The sequence below is a fragment of the Cupressus sempervirens genome, chromosome 9 (assembly GCF_028749045.1).
Source record: "Cupressus sempervirens isolate cs-2001-9-10 chromosome 9, ASM2874904v1, whole genome shotgun sequence".
NCBI classification, from domain to species: domain Eukaryota; kingdom Viridiplantae; phylum Streptophyta; class Pinopsida; order Cupressales; family Cupressaceae; genus Cupressus; species Cupressus sempervirens.
This window is the reverse complement of record NC_143126.1, coordinates 206,679,805-206,704,896: the sequence shown is the minus strand read 5'-3', so window position 1 is coordinate 206,704,896 and position 25,092 is coordinate 206,679,805. Positions and strand designations below refer to the sequence as shown.

Genomic DNA, 25,092 nt, shown 5'->3' with positions numbered 1-25,092 from the left:
GATCCATTATATGTTTCAAAATTAACATGAAATTTAGTGAAAATATATTGAGTCCCAACCAAGCCATATAGGCATAATGGACCATGGTTGGGAACAAAGTATTTTTCTGCCTTACCAAATTTAGGTTTGAGTTGTTTTTTTCAATTTTTATGCCATGGTTAAAAAATGAATCATTTGTTAAAATAGACATAAGTTTATAAAAAGGATATTTTAATGCTTTATAAAAAGTGAACAAGGATCTTATGATATATGTCAAAAGGGTCATGTTCATTTTCATTTTTAGTAGGGATAAAATATGAAAGAAGTTAGTCAGAATTGTTTTATTATTATTAGTTTTATTCATAAAAAATGAATGCCAAATGATATTTCAAAAAATATTAAAATGTCTCAAAAAACATTAGATCTTACCATCAACCAATATTTTCATGAAAAATATTTAGTAGACCATCAATTTTCCATTGACTTCTCGATATTATGTGATACTTCCTCTTTACTATACATTGTTTTGCTTGCTTTGCTAAATGATATACAATAACTGCAAATGTAATAGTTTTTCCTATTCCAGGGGGGCCTTGAATCAAACTCACAGGTATACCAAATGGTATACCATTAAACTTATTTGCATGTTGAATCTATAGTGACATCAACACAAATTTGTTATATTTCTTTTTTGCCCAAATATATACATTATGACTTATGAATGAACTGAAGATTTTAAAATGACACACACAAAACTAAACTAACTATGAGAAGAGGGTTTATAACATAAACCTGATGTATAATTGCTACTTTTCGAAGGTATGGAATATCACTAAGTGGCCCAATAGGAAAATGTCTATCAATAAGGTCATCATGGACTAGTATATATGCAACCCCACAATGGTGATTCCTATGCCCTGGAAAAAGTTTTTAGACCCATTAAACCCCTTCAGATGTAAACATAAGTATTAAGTAAATTTTCAACAATGTCTTGTGCATCATTTATCTAGATGATGGAATATACAGTTACCCAAATCATTATTGCACCATTTTACAAGGTTGAATTCATAAAAATATAGAAGACAATGTAAGGGGTAGTCCATATAGCACCAAAACAAAGACTTGGCACAAGGCCTTCGTAGTAGAGTTTGTATGTTAGTAAGATTTTGGCAGGGATGGAATTGAGGATGGTAAATATATCATTCATTTCAAAAGGTCCATCTTTAGGCGTATGATGAGATTGCAAAACCAAGTGAATATTTGATTATAATAGAGTAAGTAAACCTTCATTTTTTGTTAGAGTGGAATTTTAGGGTCGAAGATCATTTTTTCATCCACTTTAGCTCAAACTAAAATAGCATTAATTTCATACCTCATGGATATTCCAAAGAGCACCATGCCAAAATTTTTGTTGAACCCAGTGAGCCCAATGCTCCATTCCAACCTATATAAACAAAAATAAACTTAGACCCTTCCAAATAAAAGTGGAAGAAAAGATGGCTTATTGTGATGAGAAGATGAGAGGTAGATGGATTTGGGTTTTTCAATTCTTTGGTGTGTTAGTTTGAGCTTCACTTGGTTTCAAGAATACTATAATATTCTCTACCTAACAAGGCCAACCATGTGAAGGTGGAAGCTCATCTGGCCTCACCCCCTTCCCCCTAACATCAATTTAAATTACCCATTATCATCTAATTACATATTTCATTCATTCATTCATCCATTTACGAACTATGACATTCAATCAATACAATCACATAACATTCATTAATATGATATATAATTCATTAATACACAATACTAATCAAGACTTCTTTAACACATAACAATATTCATTAACATAAAATAAAAATCAATATTAATATGCATCATTCATAGATAATTACTTAAAACAAAGTTCTTTTATTATCCAACAAGGTTTATCAAAGAGCATTTTTAAAACATCATTTCTTCTTTTTGTTTTTCTTAGCTCTCTTAAGAAAAATGCACATAGGAGCATCCATATCTTCCTCATTGTCCTCATCTTCTGGCATATGTAATGTCAAATTATGATGGCTCTTTCTCTTTGGAGGAGTATGAGATTGTTGCACTAAAGGGGGTTCTATTGCAAGAACAAGTAAATAGGATAAATTGGCATACTCTTTTTCTTTTTTTAACTGTGACAAGTATGTAATTAAGTACTAGTACAACATAACATGCATTTTTCTTACCTAACAATGCCACATCATGTAAATTAACATTTTGATTTACTACCACATCAACATGTTGAACACTTGGAACATGCTCCACTCCTTCACCATGATGTTCAACATGCTCTAAAATATTCAAAAAAAGGATACACATCAAATTGCAATTGAAGATGGTAAATTATATTCATAATTGCATAATTAATTTCCAATAGAAAATTAATACCTCCACCACTATAATGCACATCATGGCCTTTGTCACGAGCAGGTTCTATGATAGGATGTGAAGGTTGTAGTAATATGTTATGCACATTGTTATGCAGTCAATTTAGATTCAAAACTAACACCAAAAAAGAATCTTCTCAACTATTCAATTTCATTTACTTTTCATCTGACCAATTTACCTATGAGATATCATTTGGTGCACTAGATTCTTAGGCAAGGCTTTCAGATTCTTTGCGTAGGCATGTAGCCATGAATTTATAACCTTCCTTCAAGGCAATTTATCTATCTTCATCTGTGAGTTCCACATTGAATTATGTGCCCTGTATTTTTTGCTTAATATTGTTAGTTTCCCATGTATGGTTTCATTAAACAAAATTATTTGCAGCATTTTATAAAAAAATAAATATGAAATTTCATTACTCCTACTTATAAGTTGAGACTAAAGATTCATATAGCCACCAAAGCCAAGTTTGTGTTGGCCAACCTTTTGTAGTCTTGCTTTTGTAGCCACAGATATGTTCTACAGTCAATGAACAATTTCAAACATCTTAGATTATATATTTACAAATATCAGTAATTAGTGCATGATTACAATGTACTTAATACTATCATCACATACCTTTTTTTGCCTTGTGCTGCTTCATTTACTCTATTTTCACATAGCCTTTTCTCCCTTGCATCTTCTATTATTTCATTTGACTCTATCGATGGAATCATAGGAGGAAGGTCATACTTTGGGTTCTCCTTAAGACCTCTTCTATATTGATCCCTCATAGTCTTTAAATGCTTTGATGCTCTTTTCAAAAGTAGGCCAGTGTCAAAAATGTTTTTTTTCCAAATTTGTCCTCAAAAGATGTAATTAGCTGATTTTTTAATTCCATAGCTTGTAAATTCCACCTTTTTAAAAAAAAATTGATCATTAGATCAATAACTTTGATATAGTACAATAAATGGAAGAAAAGAAAAATTATGTAACAATGATATGAAACTATGTACCTTTTATGTATGGTGGGTCCAAATAGTCTCAATGTCATATCAAAAAGATGATCAAAGAAAACATTATTACCTACAAAATCATAAAGGGATTATCAGTCCAAAATGAGTAATGTAAAAGTAAACTAAATTTACACTTTAAATAATAAAAATTTTAAAGCACCTAGAAGCTTTTGCTCTTTTAATATAAACATAGTTTTCTTGTTGAGCAACAATGTCCCTGCATATGAACTAGTACTAACCACACGGACTGCTCCAAGAAATGGATCAACTTCACTAGTACTACTCTTTGTTGCTCTATCAACTAAAGGTTTATCTATTAGTGCACAAAATAGGACTGTAGTAAGATCTATCTGGCATAAATTTTATCACTAGTTACATCCACTAATGAATTAAGATCTATCTGGCATAACTTTTATCACTAGTAAGATCAAGTCACTTAGTTAGCACCAATGGATTAAAAATTTCTTGCCTAGACTTTTCAACTAAGGAATTCATTATTCAACTCTTTTGATTCCCACAGGCAGGTCATTATTCTTGAGAAAAATGCACCTCATATTCCTTATAAAGAAAAATTTCACTACTGAGAAGACCAAACCTCTTAGGGATCAATCCCTCTATACACTCTCATTCTCAAACTTAGTTTGAAATTGTCTAGAGAAAGCTATTCTTCTAAATCATTCATTTATTCAAACTTGTCATCCTTTGAGGCATTTCATGAGCTATCATTTAGATTCTTTCTCAACACTAATTCACACCAATAGTTGAAGTAGCCTTTACATCAGATTTTCTTTCATTATGTTTTTGGCTTTCAGATATTGTTTCAACATTTTGATTTCTCTTTGAAAAGGTTGATCCCATTTTTAAATATTTTTTGAGATATTCATCTAATTGCTCAAATTCAAAATAGACTATAAATTAAAAGGACCCAAAGATATTGTTACAATCTAGCTAAAGGAACCAAAGATATTGTTACAGTCTAACTACTGCTCCTATATTAATATAGCAGCAGAAGCCAAATGACTAGAGTATGGCAGGAAAACTTAGAAATGTACTAATCCATAATATATGCCAATGAATCAATTTATGAGCTCATGAATCTATGATATGTAGAAGGCATTCCCAAAGCCTTTTCTATAAGAAAAAGCACATCATATTCATAATATTAGATCTTATCATTTTGAACCACTATTGAAACAATTGGTGCTAACTAAGTGACTTGATCTTATTGCTAACCAATTGTTACTGCTCATGCTCCCTACAAATCTAGATTAGTGTTGTATACAGTGGGATCAAATGAATCTAGATTAGTTGTATATATATTCAAATATTGGTGATGTGTGTGTGTGTGTGTGTGTGTGTGTGTGTGTGTGTGTGTGTGTGTGTGTGTGTGTGTGTGTGTGTGTGTGTGTGTGTGTGTGTATTTCCACCCCTAAAAATCTAGATTAGTGATGTTTACAATGGAATCAAATGAATCAAGTGGCCATATTGATTTTGCAATTGTCAGTACTTCCCTTTAGGAAGAATGACAATGATGCATGTGAAACATTCAAGGAATAGGAGTAGTAAATGAAAGATAACAAAGACAATAGAGAAAGATTGGATATTCCCTCCTACTCAACAAAGAAAGGTTGGATATTCCCTCCAGATCAAGACAACAAAGAGATTGGATATTCCCTGCTACTCCATGAATACCTAGATCAAGATAACAGAGAAAGGTTGAATAATTTTAGGAGGTTTTCACCTATTAGCCATCTTCATGGATTTTTTTAACATTGTCGAATAAGATTAAATGGCCCCTCACCTTCCTCTAGATGCATCCTATGTAATAAGAAATTAAATAGCAACAACCATCTAATACAACTTTGATTGAACTCTGAGTTTAGTCTCTTGTCTAATTAAGTGACTATTGCACTAAGTTCGATTATTGGACAATGGGGTTGTGAAAAAGCTAATTTATGAAAATAAAGATGATTTAAAAAAAACAAGTTTATGTACTTTGTATGCAAAACATCTTTCTAAACTTTTAACATTAGTGAGAAAATATGTTGTGTGGGAGAAGTCTTTTATAAGAGCAATGATCAACTTGTTTTGCAAGAATTTTTCTTTACTATTTTTCTACACCTACATGAAAGGGTGTTACACAACTAAGTGTCATGGATTCAATGCAAAAAAATCAAATAGTTTATTTTTAGGACAAAACCAGAGCAACATGCCAATACATTACAATTTATTTTTAAGATAAAACCATAGCAACATGCCAATACATTACAGAAGGCAATTGTAACTCCCATTCTAAAATTAGAGACACTAAATATGAAATATACTACCAGCAATATTTTAAGTCAAAGACTGTCGTGACTTGTTTACAAAACCTCTCAAATCTCATTCTCTGTAAGAAAAAAATTCGAAGACAATTATATCAGCTGTGTTGTTTAGGATGTATTATTATCAAGCCTTTTCTAAATACCAATATAGAAGCTACTGAAGTTTTTATCCATTCAATCATCTATCTATTTATGGATTAGTATATTTTTGGTATAATACATGACTCTCCATAAATGATATAGAAAAGTGTACTGAAATATTGTATATATATTTCTAACACCCTCTCATAAATTTTCATGGACAAAACATGCCTAGTAATTGTACTTTTTCATTTTCCATTTTGTTTTGGGAGCTACATGTCAATTAAGTTGTTTTTAAACATTACCTTAGGTTGGACCTAATTTTTCCTCTCATAACGATAGTGGGATGATTTATAAACGTAAACAATAGAGCTCTCCTCATTTACAAAACAAAATTGATGGAATTCCTAGAAAACATTTTGACACCTTATTTGGATCAATGAAAGTAACTATCACCTTTTAAAGATAGAAATTTCAATTTATAGTGCAAACATCATAGCTCCAACCATCTCTCATTGGACTGGGATCATCCTAGAGCAATGGATAGTTGATATTTCATCTCTCAAGTGATTAGATTACTAGGAAAAAGGGTGATTTAGCATCTATAAGATTTAGATAATGTTTGGAGCATCAAAGAATATATTTAAAAGATTGATGGAAACATCTAGACATAACTAGTGATGGTCAACCTATAATTTCTATGTAGAATATGATCACATGGCATAGAATAAAGATTCCCTTGAAACTAAGGAAAGTAAATCTAAATGTAGATTTTTGTATCTCTAGCCACATGGGTATATGAAGAACAACTTTAGGTTTGAAAGGTTGAAGTAGAACAATCTATGAGAATAAAGCACTAAACACTTTAAAAATAGATGCTAAGCACATAGAAGCAACAATACAAGTAGTTCAAGCATGGCTAGAGATGGTAGAAAAATGGAAAAAACCACCACAATTCTTAGTGGAATTAAATGAATTTGAAAGGAAATATTTTTCTTAACCGCATTCCAATAAAAGTTGAGAAATTGTTCCCATCTGGAGATCTGCTAAAGCTTATAAACATCTAATAAGATATTTTCTTTTTCTTGGCCTTATTCACTCTTGTATTATATATAGGTGTGCCTCATCAAATACTCCAGAAATCTTGGTGATAAATTCCTTAGAGCCATCTACAATTTCTACTAGTTTTATCAATGTTAATACAAGTGTTTTTTCCCCATGAAAATAGTCATGGAGAAATAGAGCCACTGGCATAGGCTCTATTCCACTAGACAAAGCACACATTCAATTAAATATAAAATATAAAAAAGAAACAATGCATATAGTGGACACTTCTCTCAAGTGTTTTTTTAACCATAATATTATTCTTTTTCCCAATCATAAAGCAACAGAGAAATAAGAAATAGTTCATGTTTTCTTTTTTTTAAAAATCCAAGCTAATTTATTTGATGCAATTTCTCCAAATTGTCATTTTTTTTTCTACTTTGCATTAAGAAACTAGCCTTTGATGTAATTTCTTGCCTTAATGAAAAGTTCCTTCATGGAATTTAGGCATAATTTCATAAAGTAACTTGAGACTACAATATAAATTTATTTGATTAAGTTATTTATAGATTAATTAAATTCAATTACAAATTTATCTTCAAAAAGGATAAAAATAAAAGAAACTTCTGATATTAGTCTATACTTTTATAGGAAATGTCATTCCCTATTTAGCAAGAGGCATTCCAACAACAACAAAAAAATGCATGATTAGCACATTACAAAATATAGCAAAACAAGGTTTTACTAGTTGTAGTGGGCATAAACGAGGATGTTTGCATGGTCCTTGTTGCCGAAAATGCACAAGGCAATACTAGACCGTTGATCAAAGGAGGCATCTACACTTCATCATGAGCTGAAGAATACAATATTATTAGAAAAGACATTTTCAATGGATAAAAATCAAATGGGATACTAGCTAGAAGCATCCACACAAAAAAAAGGTGTTATAATGTTGATGAAAACAAACAAAGTGTTACTTACACGAAGGTTGTGCGCTACAACCCTCACCATGTTCACCATGTGATGTTACAACTATCACATATTTCTATACAAGAACACATAAAATTAGAGATCATGATCCATAAAATACTATAAAATATTAACATCTATTGATCTTCTATTATTGCTTTAGTTGAATTACTACTTACCTTCAAAGATTGGACACTACGATCCAATTCTTTTATCAGTGCCTCTTTCTCCTCGCTTGTATTGCCCTCATGCTAATCTTAAAAATTTCATCAGTGTATCTTTGTTTGAGTTGCTGGGACATGAACATAGCGTCAACACTAAGGGTGATGTCATGTAGAAATAATGCCTGTATTTTAGATTGCATTTGATCAGCTGTCATTCTAGCTTTTTCCTATCATTTGTGACATCAAATATCAGTAAAATTTCATCAAAATAACTCAAAAGCCATAAATAAAAGAACATAATAATATGAAATTTGTTTCTATATTAACATTAAAAATTACAATAATTAATATTTACCTCCACTAAAGGTGTGTGAGATGGTGCATCCATGTCACCCTGTGAATAAGATTAGTAAGTCTTACAAATTAGCAACGAAATTAATGTAATAGACTTACCAAAAAAAAATATTAATAATAAAGTAGATTATATATGTAAATCATTTGTCTTAAGTTAGCCAAAAATTTGGTGTAACTAATGTGTATATCTAAAAAAATATTTGACATGTTCTACTTAATGTTTATATCTGCACATATGGTTTGGAAAGAAAAATTTGGTCATAAATGACCCCATTATAGTTGACATTGATCCTACCTGGACATTTCATTGATCATCATGATCTTCATCCATGTCATCATTATCATCATCATCACCATCATCATACTTGTCACTTTGATCATCGTCGTCACCACCACCATCTTCATCGCCATCATCATCATCTTCATGACCATCATCATCATGACCATCATCACCATGATCATGAGTGTCATCAACATCATCATTATCATTATCACCATTATCATTAGTACGACCAAAATCATCACCATCTTCTTCTTCATCATTGGGTAACTTTCATTTCTAGTAATCATTTACTTCGTCTTGTGCTTCTTCAATATCTTTTTCTTCCATCACATTATACTTTACCAGCTTTCCTCTTGGGTCATGTCTAACAACAAATGACCAACCTAGTTTGTGTGGAACACCAAAGTAAAACACTTGCTCACATTGGCTTGGAAGAACATAGGGATCATCTCCAACTAGCTCAAATAACCTTGTATTAATCATAGTAAATTCACTATCATGTTCAATAATAGTCCTATCAGGATCATTCTGATTTGGTCGTAGTCTATACCATTTGATGAAAAATAGAACTATTTTGAATGAATTAAAGTTTCACTCAAGTACATCATCCAAAATTCCATAGTATCAATTTTTAGATTGTTGAGGATGTATGTCAATTTTAGACAAAATATTGGTGACCGCAAAGATAGCACTTATCCTGGAATCACATGTTTTCTTCATTTCATCTGACTTTTTTGTGCAAAATTTATAGCCATTCTAGTACATAGATTTTTGGTATTTGACCTATAATTATTCAAACATGTCAAGATTATTTGCATCGATCTATGAGTTGATATTAAACTTATGTCTCATGATTAGTAATCTTATGCATACCTTTGTATCTCTTAAGCCATATACTAGATCAAGTACCATTGGCATAACATTGGGATCTCCATTATGATGAGCTTCTTTAACCAATGATGCAAAACCATCCCATGTTAATTAGCAGCCATGCTTTTGAGACTATTCAATCCATACCATCATCCAATCAAGATTTTTTGCAATATACAAATGTAGTGTATCCTACTTACAACCAACTATAAAGAAGACAATTACACCAGTTGGAAACAACTTATATATATATTGATGATGGATAAGAATTATTAAACTATAAAAAAATAACTTATAATTACCTCTCACTCTCCTCAATCTACCTTTCCCTATTAGGTACTCCCCTTTGAATTTGTCATTAGAGTTGGGATCCTAATTGCAATCTACATGGATATCTGCTACAAACTTTTGAAGATATTTACTAATGTACACCATGGTCTAGTATACCATATATCCCTCTACCATAGAACCCTTACGATGTTCTCTTTGTCAAAACAATCCCTTCATAAATTTCAAGTGCCTCTCAACCATCCACATTGACCTAGTTTATACACGTCCACACAATTCAATCTCCTCAAATTGATGTATGAGGTAGTGTTCTTGAGCATTGAAAAAGGTTGGAGGTATACACTTTTGCATTTCACACATAAGCTGTGGAATTTTTCTCTTCAATATTTTATATCTTTTTTATCAAGTTCTTTAGATGATAACCACCTAAAAGAGATTCAACATGCAAAAACACATAAATGAGATTTCAAATAAAATTATACAATAGATTTCAGATAAAAAGTTACAAATTTAAGAAAAAACACTTCTAACCTCATATATTTTCCAAGATCATATATAACTTGTTTAATACTATTATCAAACTAGTGTGGAAGGGATAGAGATAAGACATACTGCAATCATTAAAAAATAATCATTTCAATATATTATTAAATAATGCAATAGGTAGTGTTGAGCTATCATTTTACACAATGCTAAACAGCAGGAACTCTTGTGAATTCCTCTCTTGAAAAGCTAATCCAAAGATCAACTCCAAGGTTCCAAGTTGTCTTACAATGCACTAAAATCTACTTAGTTGGAGATAAATGTGATTGTTCATGAGGAGGCCTTTGCTGGTTCATTCTGACTTTGGATAAATGGAGAATCTACATGATGTTTCAAAATAACACTAAAAAAGAACTATGTTTTTGTATTTTAATATTTTTTATGAATGGAATCTAACCATGCAACTAGTATGAAATCCTATTCTAACAAGGGGGTTAATAAAGAAAATAACAAAAACTAAAAGTAAATAACTTGAATTTGAAAGCAAATAACTTGAAATTGAAATCCTAATAGACATAAACTACATAAAACAACACATCGCGAGTTAAGCTTTCGAAGAAACTGGTAGGAAACCAATGAAAATAGGAGCAGTGCTTCCTAGATTCCACTGATGCAATCATCAATGGGGACTTTCAATAATCAAATGATGTTTCACTCTTGATCAAATTGCAAGGCCACAAAAAGTGCACTCATGCGAGACAAAGAGTTATGTAGGCACAATTTGGTGATTTCTCCTTGAGCTCGGTACATTGGCAAAATTCATAAATCTGTAGCAAACACCAGAACTAAAAGATTGCACAACTAGAAACAACACAATAAACCTTTGGCTCGATCACAATCTCATAAATAAAATTCACAGAATAATGACACATTTAGGAAAGAATAAATACACTCCAAATGCGAGCACCAAAAGCATAATCTTATTGCAAAATAATGACGGCCTTGATTACATACTACAATCGGTGCTTAGTAGGACTCCATCCATTTTGTATTCATTAATTGGATGCATGAGCCTTTACATGTTAAAAAATAAAGAAATTATGAGAGAAAAAGAAAGCGAAAGCTCCAAGTTAAAGTGGAAGTGTCTGGAGATGCCAAAATTAGAAGTTGATCCTTCATAAGGCATTAGTTAGAGTTAAACTATCGTTTAGATGCGTTTTTGATGCATAGAAAGCTCTATTTTTGGAACTAGTAGCTAACTATCGGTGCACCTCTAGAATTACAAAGCTACAAAGCTACAAACCTATGTACCTATAAATCTGTGGACCTATGGATCTGCGTAGCTATAGACCTACATAGTTGCAGAGCTGCGAAGCTGCAGACCTTGACTATGTCAAAAAAATCTCAAAATTTCACTAAGTATTAGAAATAAAATTCTAGCATTTGGGTTTTGTTCTTCTTCATCCCAAAGGTATGTTAGGATATTTGCCCTTGAATTTTTCTGTAATCTCATTGATTTTGGCCACATCTAGAAAATCCAAAGCCTCATATTTGTCCTTAACCTTTTGTCTATAATTTTCTACCACAATTCGGGTATTAGCAAAATCCCCAAGTTTGGTATCCAATTCTAACAATGCTTCCTTGGTTTTGAAGGCCTGTCAAATGTCCTCCTCATCATCAACTTCCACAAAAATATTTTTAAAATTCTCCATTACTATATCTATAGGTAACAATCTCTCACATTCCTCATTTTCAAAAATATCCAAACAGGCATCACTATAGTGCCTCTTTGCTTCCAAAATTTGCTCTCAGGCCTGATCGTTGAGCTAATGAATTTCATCATGTAATGTTTCCATTACTTTATTGCTATCTATTGATTCATAGGAGATCCTAATGAATTGATCCACTCTCAGGAGATGGAAGACCCTCTCAATGTTGTTGGGTCGACGATTAAGGACCACTTCTCCTATCACACTTTTCATCACTCTCTCTTTAGAAACAAAATGTTGCACCAATGTCATTACTAGTTATCTTGATTGCACTGATATGGGATGTGATGCTACGTTCACCAACTTAGAATGTATTAAGGAAGAAACCAAATATGATCTCTTGGATGGCTTATTACAAGTTTTCAAGAATTTCCCTAAGTCAATGTGCCCTAAGTCAGTATCTCTGCTCTTAGCATAATCATCATGAAATCTTGATTTGGATGGTACACCTTGGAACTTGAAGACTACAGTCTTGGGTGCTACTCTAGATGTTGACACCATTTGATCACCTACACATAATGAGAAAAAACATCATTAATTCATAGATAAAGCATAAAATATTACATTTAAAAAAAAACATAGGGGAAAAAAATCTCCCCTTAGGTATTTTGAATATTTTTTATCTTTTTTTATCTTTTTTTTAAATTCTTTTTTTTTAGATTAAAATAAAATAAAATATTGCGTGGTGGGGTGTGCACGCAATTGCGAAGCATGATTCTTGAAGCGTGTGGGCAGCACATGGTGTTGGGTGAGCACACACATGTGTGGGGCACCTTTTTTTTATGAGAGCATGCAGTGTTGGAAGAGCACAGTGGAAGGTAGGCGATGCAAGTGTGGGCGCGCATTGCATCGCACATAGAAATTGGCTGGCGTGTGCTAAAGACAGGTGGCAAGGGTCGTAGGTGGCATAGGCATGCGTTGCACCTACACAAAACATGTGGCGTGGGCACATGTTGCACTGTGTGCAGAACTTGTGGCGCAGGCATGCATTTACCTTGTCTTGGAATTGAAATTGCCACTGGCAAACAAAAGAGTGTAATATGCTGAGGAGGGAGGGGGTTTTATAGCCCCCCATCATGCCAAGCTGGGTGCGTGGGGCACCTTGATGTACAAGCCAGTGCGCGGCACACATCCTACTCGTGCGCTTGCATGCACAAAATTTTATTTTTATTTTTTTATTTTTATTTTTTAATTTTTTTTTTTGTATTATTTTTTTTCAACTTTCTGATTTTTTCGTCCTTTTTGATTTATTTATTTTTGTTGTTTTTCTTCTTCTTTTTTCAAAAAAAACTTTAACACTAATAAAAATTCCTTCTCCCAACTCTCGAACTGTGATTTTGGGAGTCAAAAAATGTAGGGGGTCCCCATTCCTCACTAGGAATGGGGCGTGTGTTGTGGACACCACAATAGGTAGTACATTCAATTTTACAAATATACTATAAATAGAGAACATGACTTACCTTGACGAAGGTATGCCAATCATGTATTTTCAACTCTGGCCCAAAATCACCTTTCTTTGATACAAGAGTGCTTATATTTGCAGCAAATCTTGTTGGAAATTTTGCTATTTTTGACTTCTTTTAATGCATCACTTTGTTGCTCTGTTAATAACCAAGGAAGGGCACTTGTATTTATGCGGTCTCCATTGTTATTTGATTCAATGAAATCTTTTAGTGCATGATTGGATTCATGAATGTCGGTACAAATTTTAGCAATTGTTCTCTATCACGCCTTCCATCCAACATTTTCCATAGTGTCTCTATTACATTCTTTCCAATATGTATAGCATCAAATAAATGCACATTTGGGAGATCCTTGTAGTACAATAACCTACTAAATTGAGTAGGATAACTTTTCATTCCTCTAGGAAGTTGGTCATTGATACCTTGACAACCTTCACAAGTATCAATTATAGCATTAGTAAATGTAAGACAATATCAAAATACAAATTTTAAACTTTGGATGACAAATTGGACTTTACCTCAACAAATTAGTCGATCATATTCCAACTTCCATAGATGAGGTTTCATTCTTCATGGCATTGATGATGTCTCTTCTTTCCCATTGAAAATATGGTTTTCAATAATTTGATACTTATGATTATTGTGGAGAAAGTGTCTAAACCCATCGAACATCTACTTTCTTAAACTTCTCAAATAACAAGATTTCATCTTCAGACCACAAACTAGACATGCAAATTTTTCCTTTGTTTGAAGACCTAAAAGATCATGTACAATTATCATGCACAACTTAAGTATATGATAGTAATGTGTAAGCACTATAACAAATAAAAATTATGTGATCTTAACAATATAACATACCACAAAAATGAGCTAGCCCAGGGGCATCATGTATTGTCCATACAAGCATTGCATGAAATTGAAATTGTCAGTGTCCTATTGGTCTAGAGATGTCATACATAGTGATGCCATTCCATAACTTCAACAACTCATCAATTAGGGGCTCAATATACATGTTCATATCTTTAACTTGGTACTTACCTAGTAATTGAATGAACATAAACATTATATAATTATTATGACCATTTTTATGCATTGTTTATAAATTAGTTTAGATAACTATAAAATGAAAAAATACTTGGCACAATCATTGACAATATTATGTGCTCCCTCTTTATGGACATCCAAGGAGGAATGTTATTGTTAATAACAAAAATTGGCCATACTGAGTAAACAAATCTCATATCTCCATATGGATTGACACCATCTACTGCCAATGAAAGCTTTAGATTATGAGGTTCTTTTTAAAGTGTGACCATGTTTCTTCTATCTCTTTAAATGTAGAAGCATTGGTAGGCATTCGCATTATGCCATCTTGACTTTTATTATGTGCATGGTAATCCATAAATTGTGCCAAGCTAGCACATCTAAATAATTGTTGAAGACATGGAATAATGGGAATGTACTAAAGAACCTTGAGAGGCACCTTTTTTGTTATTTGATCTGACTGATATCCACTAATATGAAAATCAGGGCATTTTGTTGCAAATTCATGTTGTTTATGATATAGAGTGTGATCATTGGGACATGCATGTATTGTCTGATACTTCATTCCAATCTAATTCATAATGGTAGATAATTCTCAGTACGAACAAGACAAAATGTTTGATGGTGTAACAAAAACTCACCTATCAACCTACAACAAAAAATATGCACTGTTAATATAATGAATAGTAATTGTATGCTAACATTGAAGATGACAAAAATGTCATACCCTAGCATACATGACATTTCTACATTGGATAAACCATTCATAACCTTTAAGTTCACCAACAACGCTATAGCCAAGAGTAGAGTTGTTTGGGAGCCTTCATATAAGGGCTCGTGTGCCTTCTCAAGTAAAGGTATATCAAGACCATCTTCAAATCATTATCAAATTTGCTAGTACCATCATCATAAGCCTCTTCATCACCTACTCCAATACCATCTTCTTTAATCACGTCCTCTGGCACATTATCATCTTCTTCCATGGGAGTGTTATCCTCCACTTGGATATTCACACCTCCATGTTCCTCTAGTAGGAAATCCACATTCAACAGTGGACAAAAATTGTGGCCCCCATGTTGCCTACAATGACTTGGGGCTATTGTGATTAGAATTTTTCAATTCTTTAAGCCCTTAAACTTTTTGCAAGTACAATAACATTTATTAGGTTTTCTTTGAAAGTGGGACCACAATGCAGCCATTGTCTCATTATTTTGTTCTAGGTTCATATTGTCAAGCATGGTCTTTCTTCATAGGAAAATATATCTGCAAATAAATTGGACATGCTGTAGTTAATGTTTATATCTGCACTTATGGAAATTGTTGATTAATGTTTTCAAATGTAACTAAAATGATCCTATAATTTCTAGAAGGCCTAGATGTTTGCAAAATGTGGAGTTATAGACAAAGTATCTTAATTATTTGCAAAAAGTCTCAAAGAGATGTCACAAGGTGAAAGTTACTTAGGTGCTATTGGCAGCATGCCTTGACTAATCATGATAGCAATGACTAATGTGATTAATGTATCAACTAATGAAGATGACTAAAAGATTGAAACATATTAATGTATAACAATGTTTTTCTTGAGGAAATATGTGCTCTTTAGTGGGAAATAAAAGGAAATATGCTCAACAAAGAGACCCAGTCTATATTGAAATATCTAAAAATTAATCAACTTGAAATTGCCTAACACACAAACAATAATAGTCTAAGAGCACCAATTACAGAAAGTTCCTATAGCAGAGTGTAAGTTAAAAGTTAAACCCTCTTGAACCATTGTGCCTGCATATTCCATAACATGAAAGCAAGATAAAAGAGATACCATAGGCTTAACTAATTTGAATGGCATAGAACTTACAAGAGTTCTCAAATCATCTACAATGAGCTCATAAGAAGGCTAGATATTTGGGGACAAAAAATAATATCATCCACAACATCAAAAAATGTGTCAAAATTTAGCTAGTTTAAAGCATATAATTGATAAGGCTTATCTCAAAGGAATATCTAGTTTTTGTGCAAGTGTGATAAGTTTCACTCTATGATGTGTGTATTTATGAAAGATATTAGTGATTAATCATGGATATGGGACTCTGATTTGGGGTCATTAAAACTTTTTTAGTAAATGATATTTTAGGATGGAGGATATTAATCACAAATTCTTTGTTACTCCCATGAAAATTTCTTGTGAATTTTGACTAATTGCCAACCCTCTTATTATCTTCTTCTCAGTTATATGCTCACTAAATTTTTATTGTGTCTTTTCTAAGATAATGTTCTCTTTCAGCTAATGAGGAAACTAGCAAATGGAACACCTTTACTACTAATTGTCTTACAAAGGTTCCCAATAATAGATATTCTCAATATTCAAATAAAACAATATTGTCCAATACCTAGATGGACTAATCTCATTATCTATAGGTTGCAATACAAGTTTAGATTTAATACAATTTACGCAGCAAACATATAGGTTGTCTAATGCCCAGAAATTCATGAAGAGCAGTTATGTTTGAAATAGATACATTAAGTTAGGACTCTAGATAGAGTTTTACAATAATCAAAATGTTCAACTCATATCTATAATTTGATTTTGTTATAGGTATGAAGCAATACTTTAACTAGCAAACTAGGGTTCCAATGATGGTTCAAATCCTTCTAAATCTGTACTTCTCCCCACGGATGATATCCATGTATTTTCTAAACCTAGGTGTTGTCAATTATGGAAAGAAACCACCCAAACCCTAGTTGCTCAACCCTCAAACTCCCACGTCTCTCCTGAAAGTGTGACAGACAGTTGAGGAAAAGGTATGGCCAATTGATGGTGGATAATCTACAACTTGCACTTCCAAATCTTTTTTTTGGCTATTGTAATATTAACAATAAACCTCCCTTCAAAATGAACCAAATTGGTGCCAAAGCACCTCACACAACCAATTTGGAAAAGGAGACTATGCAGACTTTCAAGACCTTTAAAGCAAATCCAAAGGTTGGAATGCATAATCAAGGTCAACAGATTAATTGGAGGATCATAGCACCTATGATGACTTTCAAATAGTACAGTACATTAGAATATTTTTAACGTCCTCAAAGGACTACTTTTCACTTTCTAATGTCTTCTTATGGACTAAGAATTTGATTGTTATGGACTAATGATGTCCAAGTCTTAAATTGTGTTTAAGAAGTGTAGGAGGGGTATTAGGAAACTAGGTGAAGGGCTTTAATAATGAGAAAGGTTCTAATGTTTAATAAAGCCATTTTATGTTTTAATTCAAATTTTTAAATTAAATTTCAGATTCAAATTGCAATATGTTTTATTCTTAGTTTCAATTTGCAATATGTTTGTAATAATAATAGTATAATATAAACTAAATGCTTAGATGTATAACAGAGAAGGTAGAATTTAAACATGAACAAGAAGATCATAAGTCATATGACAATGACATATTGCAAATGATAAACTTTTGACTTGAACAATGATAAAGTTTACTATAAATTAGTATTGTATCAAAGTTTCAAACTGATTATGTATTGAATTAAGCCTGATAAAAAACAAGCTGATACACAGACAAAAAACCAAAACATAAATCAAAATTCTTAATCAAGGTCCTAAGCTATGATGCTCTCCACAAAGTACCCACTACTTGGGTATATGGGTACACATCATAGGGGTGTGGGTATGCATACCCATGCAACCTTGGTTCAAGATATCTAAGGACTAGTAGGACTATTTTCTTTTGAGTTAATAATATTATCGAGTCTTTATTTTTCTTTTCTTTTATTTATAAATTTTCTACAGGGTTTACGTAAATATTAATATTTGTGAATACCTCATTTTTCTTAGTGTTGTCTTACATTTATTTTATTATTATAGTAGTAGCAAACCTTTTGTTCCTTGAAATTTGATCCTACTTGATGATTTTGGTCCATTCCATGCATAATTTGCAAGATCAAAGGAACATCTTCAGGGAGGTGTCTCTTGGATATACCGTTGATGAATACTGTGCTGGCTATGCACCAGTTAAATCAAATAATCTTTTCTCAATCTTGTATTTGGATCAATCCAAATATTTTCTTTTTAGTACTATTTTTCTTTTCTTGTCCGTCACTTTCTAATCCCTCAACTTGCTACATGTACATCTATGATTGCATTACTTAAGTTAGGGTGGCTATACTCATTATTTCAAGAACTTGTAAACTAGATTATACTCTATAAAAAAATTCCTCAAATGTTTTCTCGTAATTTGGCAAACATTGTAACTGGGGGAAATTAATGTAGTTCCTCGAAATGAACAAAAAAATAATTTTAGGCTATTTGGGGAGTTTTAGTAATAATATTTACCAATTGGCTTTAATGTTCTTTTTATGTGCAAATATTGTCCATTGAAAATAAACTGGCTCAAATTTTCACAAACAATGTTTCTTTCCTTTAGGAATTTGCAATTTTTTGTATTCCATCATATTAAACCTAGAACTAGAAACATAATTCTATATTATGACCAAATACTGTAATGTAAAACTTTGATATTGAAAAAATTCACTAGGATTTTTGAACATCCTATGAATTTTTGAAAATTATCCCTACTACTAGTGATTGAGTTTTCTAACAAGCATTAAAACTTGATTTTTTCATAGTTTAACATAATATAATGTATCTGGATATATTTTTGTAATTTTTTAGGCCTCCAATGTTTATATGAATCTCACTATAGAATACAAGTACCATATTGACTTCCATGTTGCTCCAAATTTGATAGATATTGAAGGGTTTCAAAAGTAAGTGTGCAATGCAATGTACTTAATAGGCTCCCACAGTTGCTGATGCCACTTGTCTCTAAGGATTACTTTAGGTGGAAATAAGCATTGCATCTATTTTTCATTTGAATCAAAATTGAATGCTATGTTGAGTACTTCCAATTAAAAAAAGGACAGGGCAACTTTTGAGTATTCAAGGTTGTGGTTGTGATAGTTTTATTTTCATTCTCCTTTGAAGTATGCTATGACTAGTCAGCTAACTCAAAAGAGTGATGTATATAGTTTTGGGGGGGTGCTACTTGAGCTTTTGATAGGAAGAAAACCAGTGGACCATACAATGCCCGGGGGATAGAAAAGCCTTGTTACTTGGGTTAGTGTTATATTTTGGTTCCAAGTCTCCTCTTGGATGGGAAAAATAATAATTAGAACTTTGCTTAAGCTAGAATTCATATTGTTGAGAAGCTATATTTCATCTTTTGTTCTTTCATTTTCAAAAATTACAAAGCATTATCAATGGTGATACATTGCAATGATTCTGTAGATAATGTATTCTGAAGTTTCTCTTCCTTACTGTAGTAAATCATTAACATGCTTAATTTGTCACATTGATGGCTTGTTGAGTATAGACATTTGTTCCATTATGTACAATTTTATTTCACTTTTATGCAGCTAGGGATAATGATATATAATATATTCTATGATTTTGACATGCATATAGGCAACTTCAAGGTTGAGTGAAGACAAAGTAAAGTAGTTTGTTGACCCAAAGTTGAAGGGAAAATATCATCACAAGGCTATTGCTAAGGTGTGGATCTTTTAATCTCATTCCTGTTTGATAGATTTTTTATGAAGTTATTGAAGTTGAACACCAAGTGTAGCAGTGGATGATCTGTCCACTTGAGGCATACATTTTATGCTTTGGAACATTTGGGTATGGATAATGAAATTTTATTCAATCACCAATTTAGCTCAAAAGTGTGGAGAATCAAAAGATTGAGGAAGCCTTAGATTAGAAGGCTTTGAGGGCCCAATTTGGATATTTCTAGGTTGAAGAGTGCTAGAGTCTAATTCATTTTGGAATTAAGCATTTGAAGACATAAGAAGACACTATCCAAGAGTTGGGATTGATAGGAGATCATTGGCGGGTACATCGTTTGTAAATTGGGTCATTTTTATACATTAAAAATAGGGCATCAATGTTGAACAGGTGTGTTGGTCCAAAGTAACTATATAAAATTCATTGATATGTTTTAGAAAATTGAAAAGGATATCCATAAATACCATTACCTTGTTAGATATCTTTGAAGAAGTCTAAGTTATTTAGTTTTTTGTTCTACTGCCAGTCTACTAAACAACCTACTAGGCTTTTTGAATAGTTTGATGAAGAGTTGTGTGTATTGGGGGTCTTTGAATTGAATTGAATTTTACTAAGGTTGGATAGTCTAGAAGGTTCCATCATGTTGATTGAGTATATTTATATGGTTATCTAGATCTAGCACCCTCACTTCATCACAAACTGTAAATTTTCCCCATTTATTGCAAACCAATTTAATGATGCTCTAGTGGATTTGGAAAAGGAGAATGCAAACATTTCTACTAGTATTCTTTTCTAATTCATGTGTTTCTATTCAATAATACATATTAAGTCGCTTACAGGTATTCTCTTTTCTAGGTAAGTGCCAAGCCTTGCGAACACTATGGATTTTTTGTGCCAAAAGCGGCCCTTTAGACAGAGCTTCACAAACAGCCCATCCAACTCTACAAGCTCTATGACACCTAAAAAACTTATGAATGGTTAAAACAATTTTATAAATCCAAAACCCTCTACATAAAATAAACCCTAAAATGGGAAAACAAAAAAAAAGGAAAAAGAAATAACCTACAATCTCTGAGTTTGCCTCGGCGAGTACTTGATTAACATTCTCTTCTATTAAATTTTTTGGTTGTAGCTACCTTTCTATAGCTGAAATTATATTTTGATGACCTCCAACTCTGCAAAAACCATGTGAAAACATAGAAACCCCATTGATTTTACTCATTCATATCTCTAAGAAAATTGTACCAAATGTCAGTAAAAGATAATCTCACAATTTCAGAGATTCACTAGAACATTTTTAACGCAATACATTATTCCTACAAATATAACAAAGAAATAGGAGAAATCAAGAAAATATTTGGGCAAATTGAACCATTGCTAGTCTGAATCACCTGGAAAGAGCATAAAAGTTCAATAAATATAAGAGTAAAACACAATACATTTAAATTTTAAATTTTAGAAAAAAGGGATTAGAAAGCACATTAATTTTTAAAAAATAGCTAAACCTTATCTCTACAAGTTTACAATTTAATAAGCTTAGAGAAGAGAGGGTTACAAAGAAAAGGGTTGGTTATTAGAAAATTATCATACAATTATAGGAGCAAGTAATAGACTCGAACAGAATGTAATTAGAAAAAGGTTGTATAATTTGAAACATTTTTAGATGTTTTCAATGGTATTTGTATACTACTTATCATCAAAAACAAATATACAAAAATAGATCAAGAATTTGTACAATAGTAGAGGATTCATACAAAAGCATTTAAGTAATGTATTTCACTTAAGGAGTTCAAATAACCACATATTATAAACCTCGATTCTTTCAAAGAGTTTGGAGTCCCCTAAAATAGCTATTTGAGATTCTTTACAAAAAAAAATTAAAAACACTTTGGTTTAAATCACATAATTATGATAGAGTGGAATTTAATAAAAAGTTAGAGAAGGTTGACACATTTTTAGGATATAGTAGGATTTATGTCAAATTCAACTCAAATAAAGGTTAAATATCTCAAATTCAACAAATAAAACAAAAAAAATTCCTTGGATCAAGTGCAAAAATCAGAGAAACAAACTATTACATTGTACTTGCAATTTGCTATTTTGTTTATATGTTGAAGAAAATTTTAAGTTGAGCCAAAGTCAAGTCAACTACTTTTACCTTTGCCTCTATAGGATCTAGTTCTACTAGTGTGTTTAGAATTTCCCTAAAGTTCATGCAATTTTAGAAGCAAAGAGATCATCTCACATGCATAGTTTCATAGACTTATCATAACATGAAACAACATCTGGTCCAATGCACATAGACAAAGGAAACTCTTGGAAACACAACAAAATTTATATTATTTGCCCAAATTTGATAAGTCTAGTATCACACTAATATTATCCAATCACATTCTCTTCAAAACCCTTGTGAAAACACAAAAAAAATAGTATCCAATCACATTCTCTTCAAAACCCTTGTGAAAACATAGAAAACCCATGCGCGCAAAAGACAAAGTAAGAAATGTTTCTTTTTTTCTTATGTATAAGGCCCGTGTTGGTCAAAATTTTGACCAACATGGGGCTTACATGTAAAAAAAAGAATTTTTTTTCCTTAAAATTTTGACCAACCTAAACTTATTTTGTTGATGGTCAAAAAATTTGGTAGAAAAATGAGGTTAAATGTAGTAGTGCATGATGAGAAGGGTGTGAAGATATGCAAGTCCAGTAACATCTTATCCATTCAAATGGATAGACTTTTGACTTATTGCTCTCTTTAATTCTAGTTCACTTCATTCATAAAGTGGGTATTCAGTCTTTTTGACCTTGGTGGCATGATTGGAAGTGTTATCCTGCCACTCCTTTTTCCAATTATAAGCCAAGTCTAGGATATAGATGACTTTCACCTTATCTACCGATGGTGGATATGCTCAATCAAAGATGGCATTTTCAATCTTCTCTTTCTCAATGGAGAAAATGCTTTGACACTATATGGAGTGCTATTACAGAACCCAAGATTTCCCATTTTGCTTGGTGTTTGGCCTTTTAAGGTCTTCCCCTTGGGCCTCAACTCAAGCATATTGGGGTTCCAGATCATAGATGCCCTTTTTGTGGGCAACCAGAATCTTTCATGCATATCTTCTAGTTTTGTAGGCATGCCCAAAATTATTGGCACTAGATTCATGACTTTTTCAAGCCATTTAGGCCTAAACCTTTTTCTTGGCACATGGTTATATTGGGTGATTCCCTGAGAATCCCTCAGAAATTCACCCAAATTTGGCATACTTTTAGGATGGATATTTTGTTCACTCTATGGAAATATAGGAATGTTGTTCCTTTTACACACAGTTTTCTAGATATTAATATTGCTATGTACACTAAGGTGTGCATTTGTAATAATGTAATTATGCATATCCAGGTGCAAGCTAACAAGGTGGTCTTGGAGGTGGCTCACTTGCAGGAGCTACTGAACCACTAGGGCAATGCCCCTTGCACTATTTTTAGAGTTCCTCTAGATGCTTCAACTAATACCTTGATGCCTTGAGGCCACCATCTATGGCACCATTCCTCAGGTCATCACTTGCACACCCTGCGCTCCCAGGCTTCCCCCCACCACTCTCCCAATGGTGGTGATGGTGGATGGAGTCACTACCCATCTTTCCCACCTCATGGTGGCTTTGGTTGGTCCCTAGCTCCTCCTCCTAGTACTTGGCAGGTGCATTCTAGGAAATGGCCTCACCTGGATCTTGCTATTTCTCCTCTGTGGCTAGAGATAAAAGATGTGGAGGTTGCCACTAATCCTGGTGCTGATGATGGTTGGACTGTTCCCAACCTACCCCCCAACCCCCAAGATGATTGGGGATTTCATGCTTTTGATGAACCACCACCCTCAGAAAACACTACTTTGGCTGCTTGAGGTTGCTATTTATGTTTTTTTTTTAATGAATAGTGTTTGATGTCTGTTGCGGTCATGTGAACTTTTCGTGGGGTGATCTTGTATTCCCCTACCCTTTTTTGTGAATTTTAATCTTAGTATATTATTTATTAATAGAAAAGGGCTATTCATCAAAAAAAATCTCCAAGTCCTCCTAGATGTAATTTCATCAAACTTTTCCATGCAGGAAAGTTTTCCTTGTAAGCTTGGGTACCTCCCTTTTGGACATTTTTATCTTTAGCTTCTAGTATCTTCAAACAATTTCCTCACAAGCACCAAAGCTCTAATACCAATTGGTTGAATATTTAGAATAATTGAGAGGGGGTGGCGAGGGGGGTGAATTAGTTATTCAAGGTCCAAATGTACAAATAAAACTTTTCTGCACTTAATATATTCCCGTGTATATAACCATATCATGTTTACCATAAAATCATTCACACAATTTGACACAAATATTTAATATGGAAACCCAATATGAGAAAAACAACTAGTACATGCTACCAATTTTCACTTTTCTAAAGTGAGCCCTATGAGGAGCCAACCCTATTGAAGGTTACAATGCACACTATTAAATGTGACGTTGATAAAAGCGTTTCAATCACCCTATTAGGAGTGAGCCTAGTTAAAGGACTTTTAAAAATTCCATTAGAATTTCACCCAATTAAAGAATTTAAAAATGATTGTTAGGTCAACCCTAATCCAAATGATTTATCCAGATTGATACAATCATTAGAAAATAGTAGTAGGAATTGATCTGATAATAAAAAACAACTCACTTGCAGATTAAAAATCTCTAGTTCACTCCTCCATTCTTCTTGGCATCCATACTCTTCATCTTTGATATCTTGTTCACCCTTCAAGCCTTTAACTCTTTAAGCCTTCTTGCTTAGTTTTTGAATTACAAATTCATCCCTTTAGCCACCATGTGAAGCAACACCTTCATATGAAGAAACATCTTTAGCTCCTTGACAACACTTATTACTTCTGGCTTGGTATCATTTTTAAATAGAGTTATGATCTTTTGTAGCTCAATCACAATCCTCCATTTTAGAGTTAGGTTAGATTCATTGAATCCTCATTCTTTCTATTAGGTT

At 32.5% G+C, this 25,092-nt stretch overlaps 1 pseudogene; it reads right to left on the bottom strand.

Annotated features, from left to right (window-relative positions):
* The window catches only part of LOC149538218 (regulator of nonsense transcripts 1 homolog), a 154,982-nt pseudogene that overhangs the window by 5,986 nt on the left and 123,904 nt on the right, over positions 1–25,092 (bottom strand).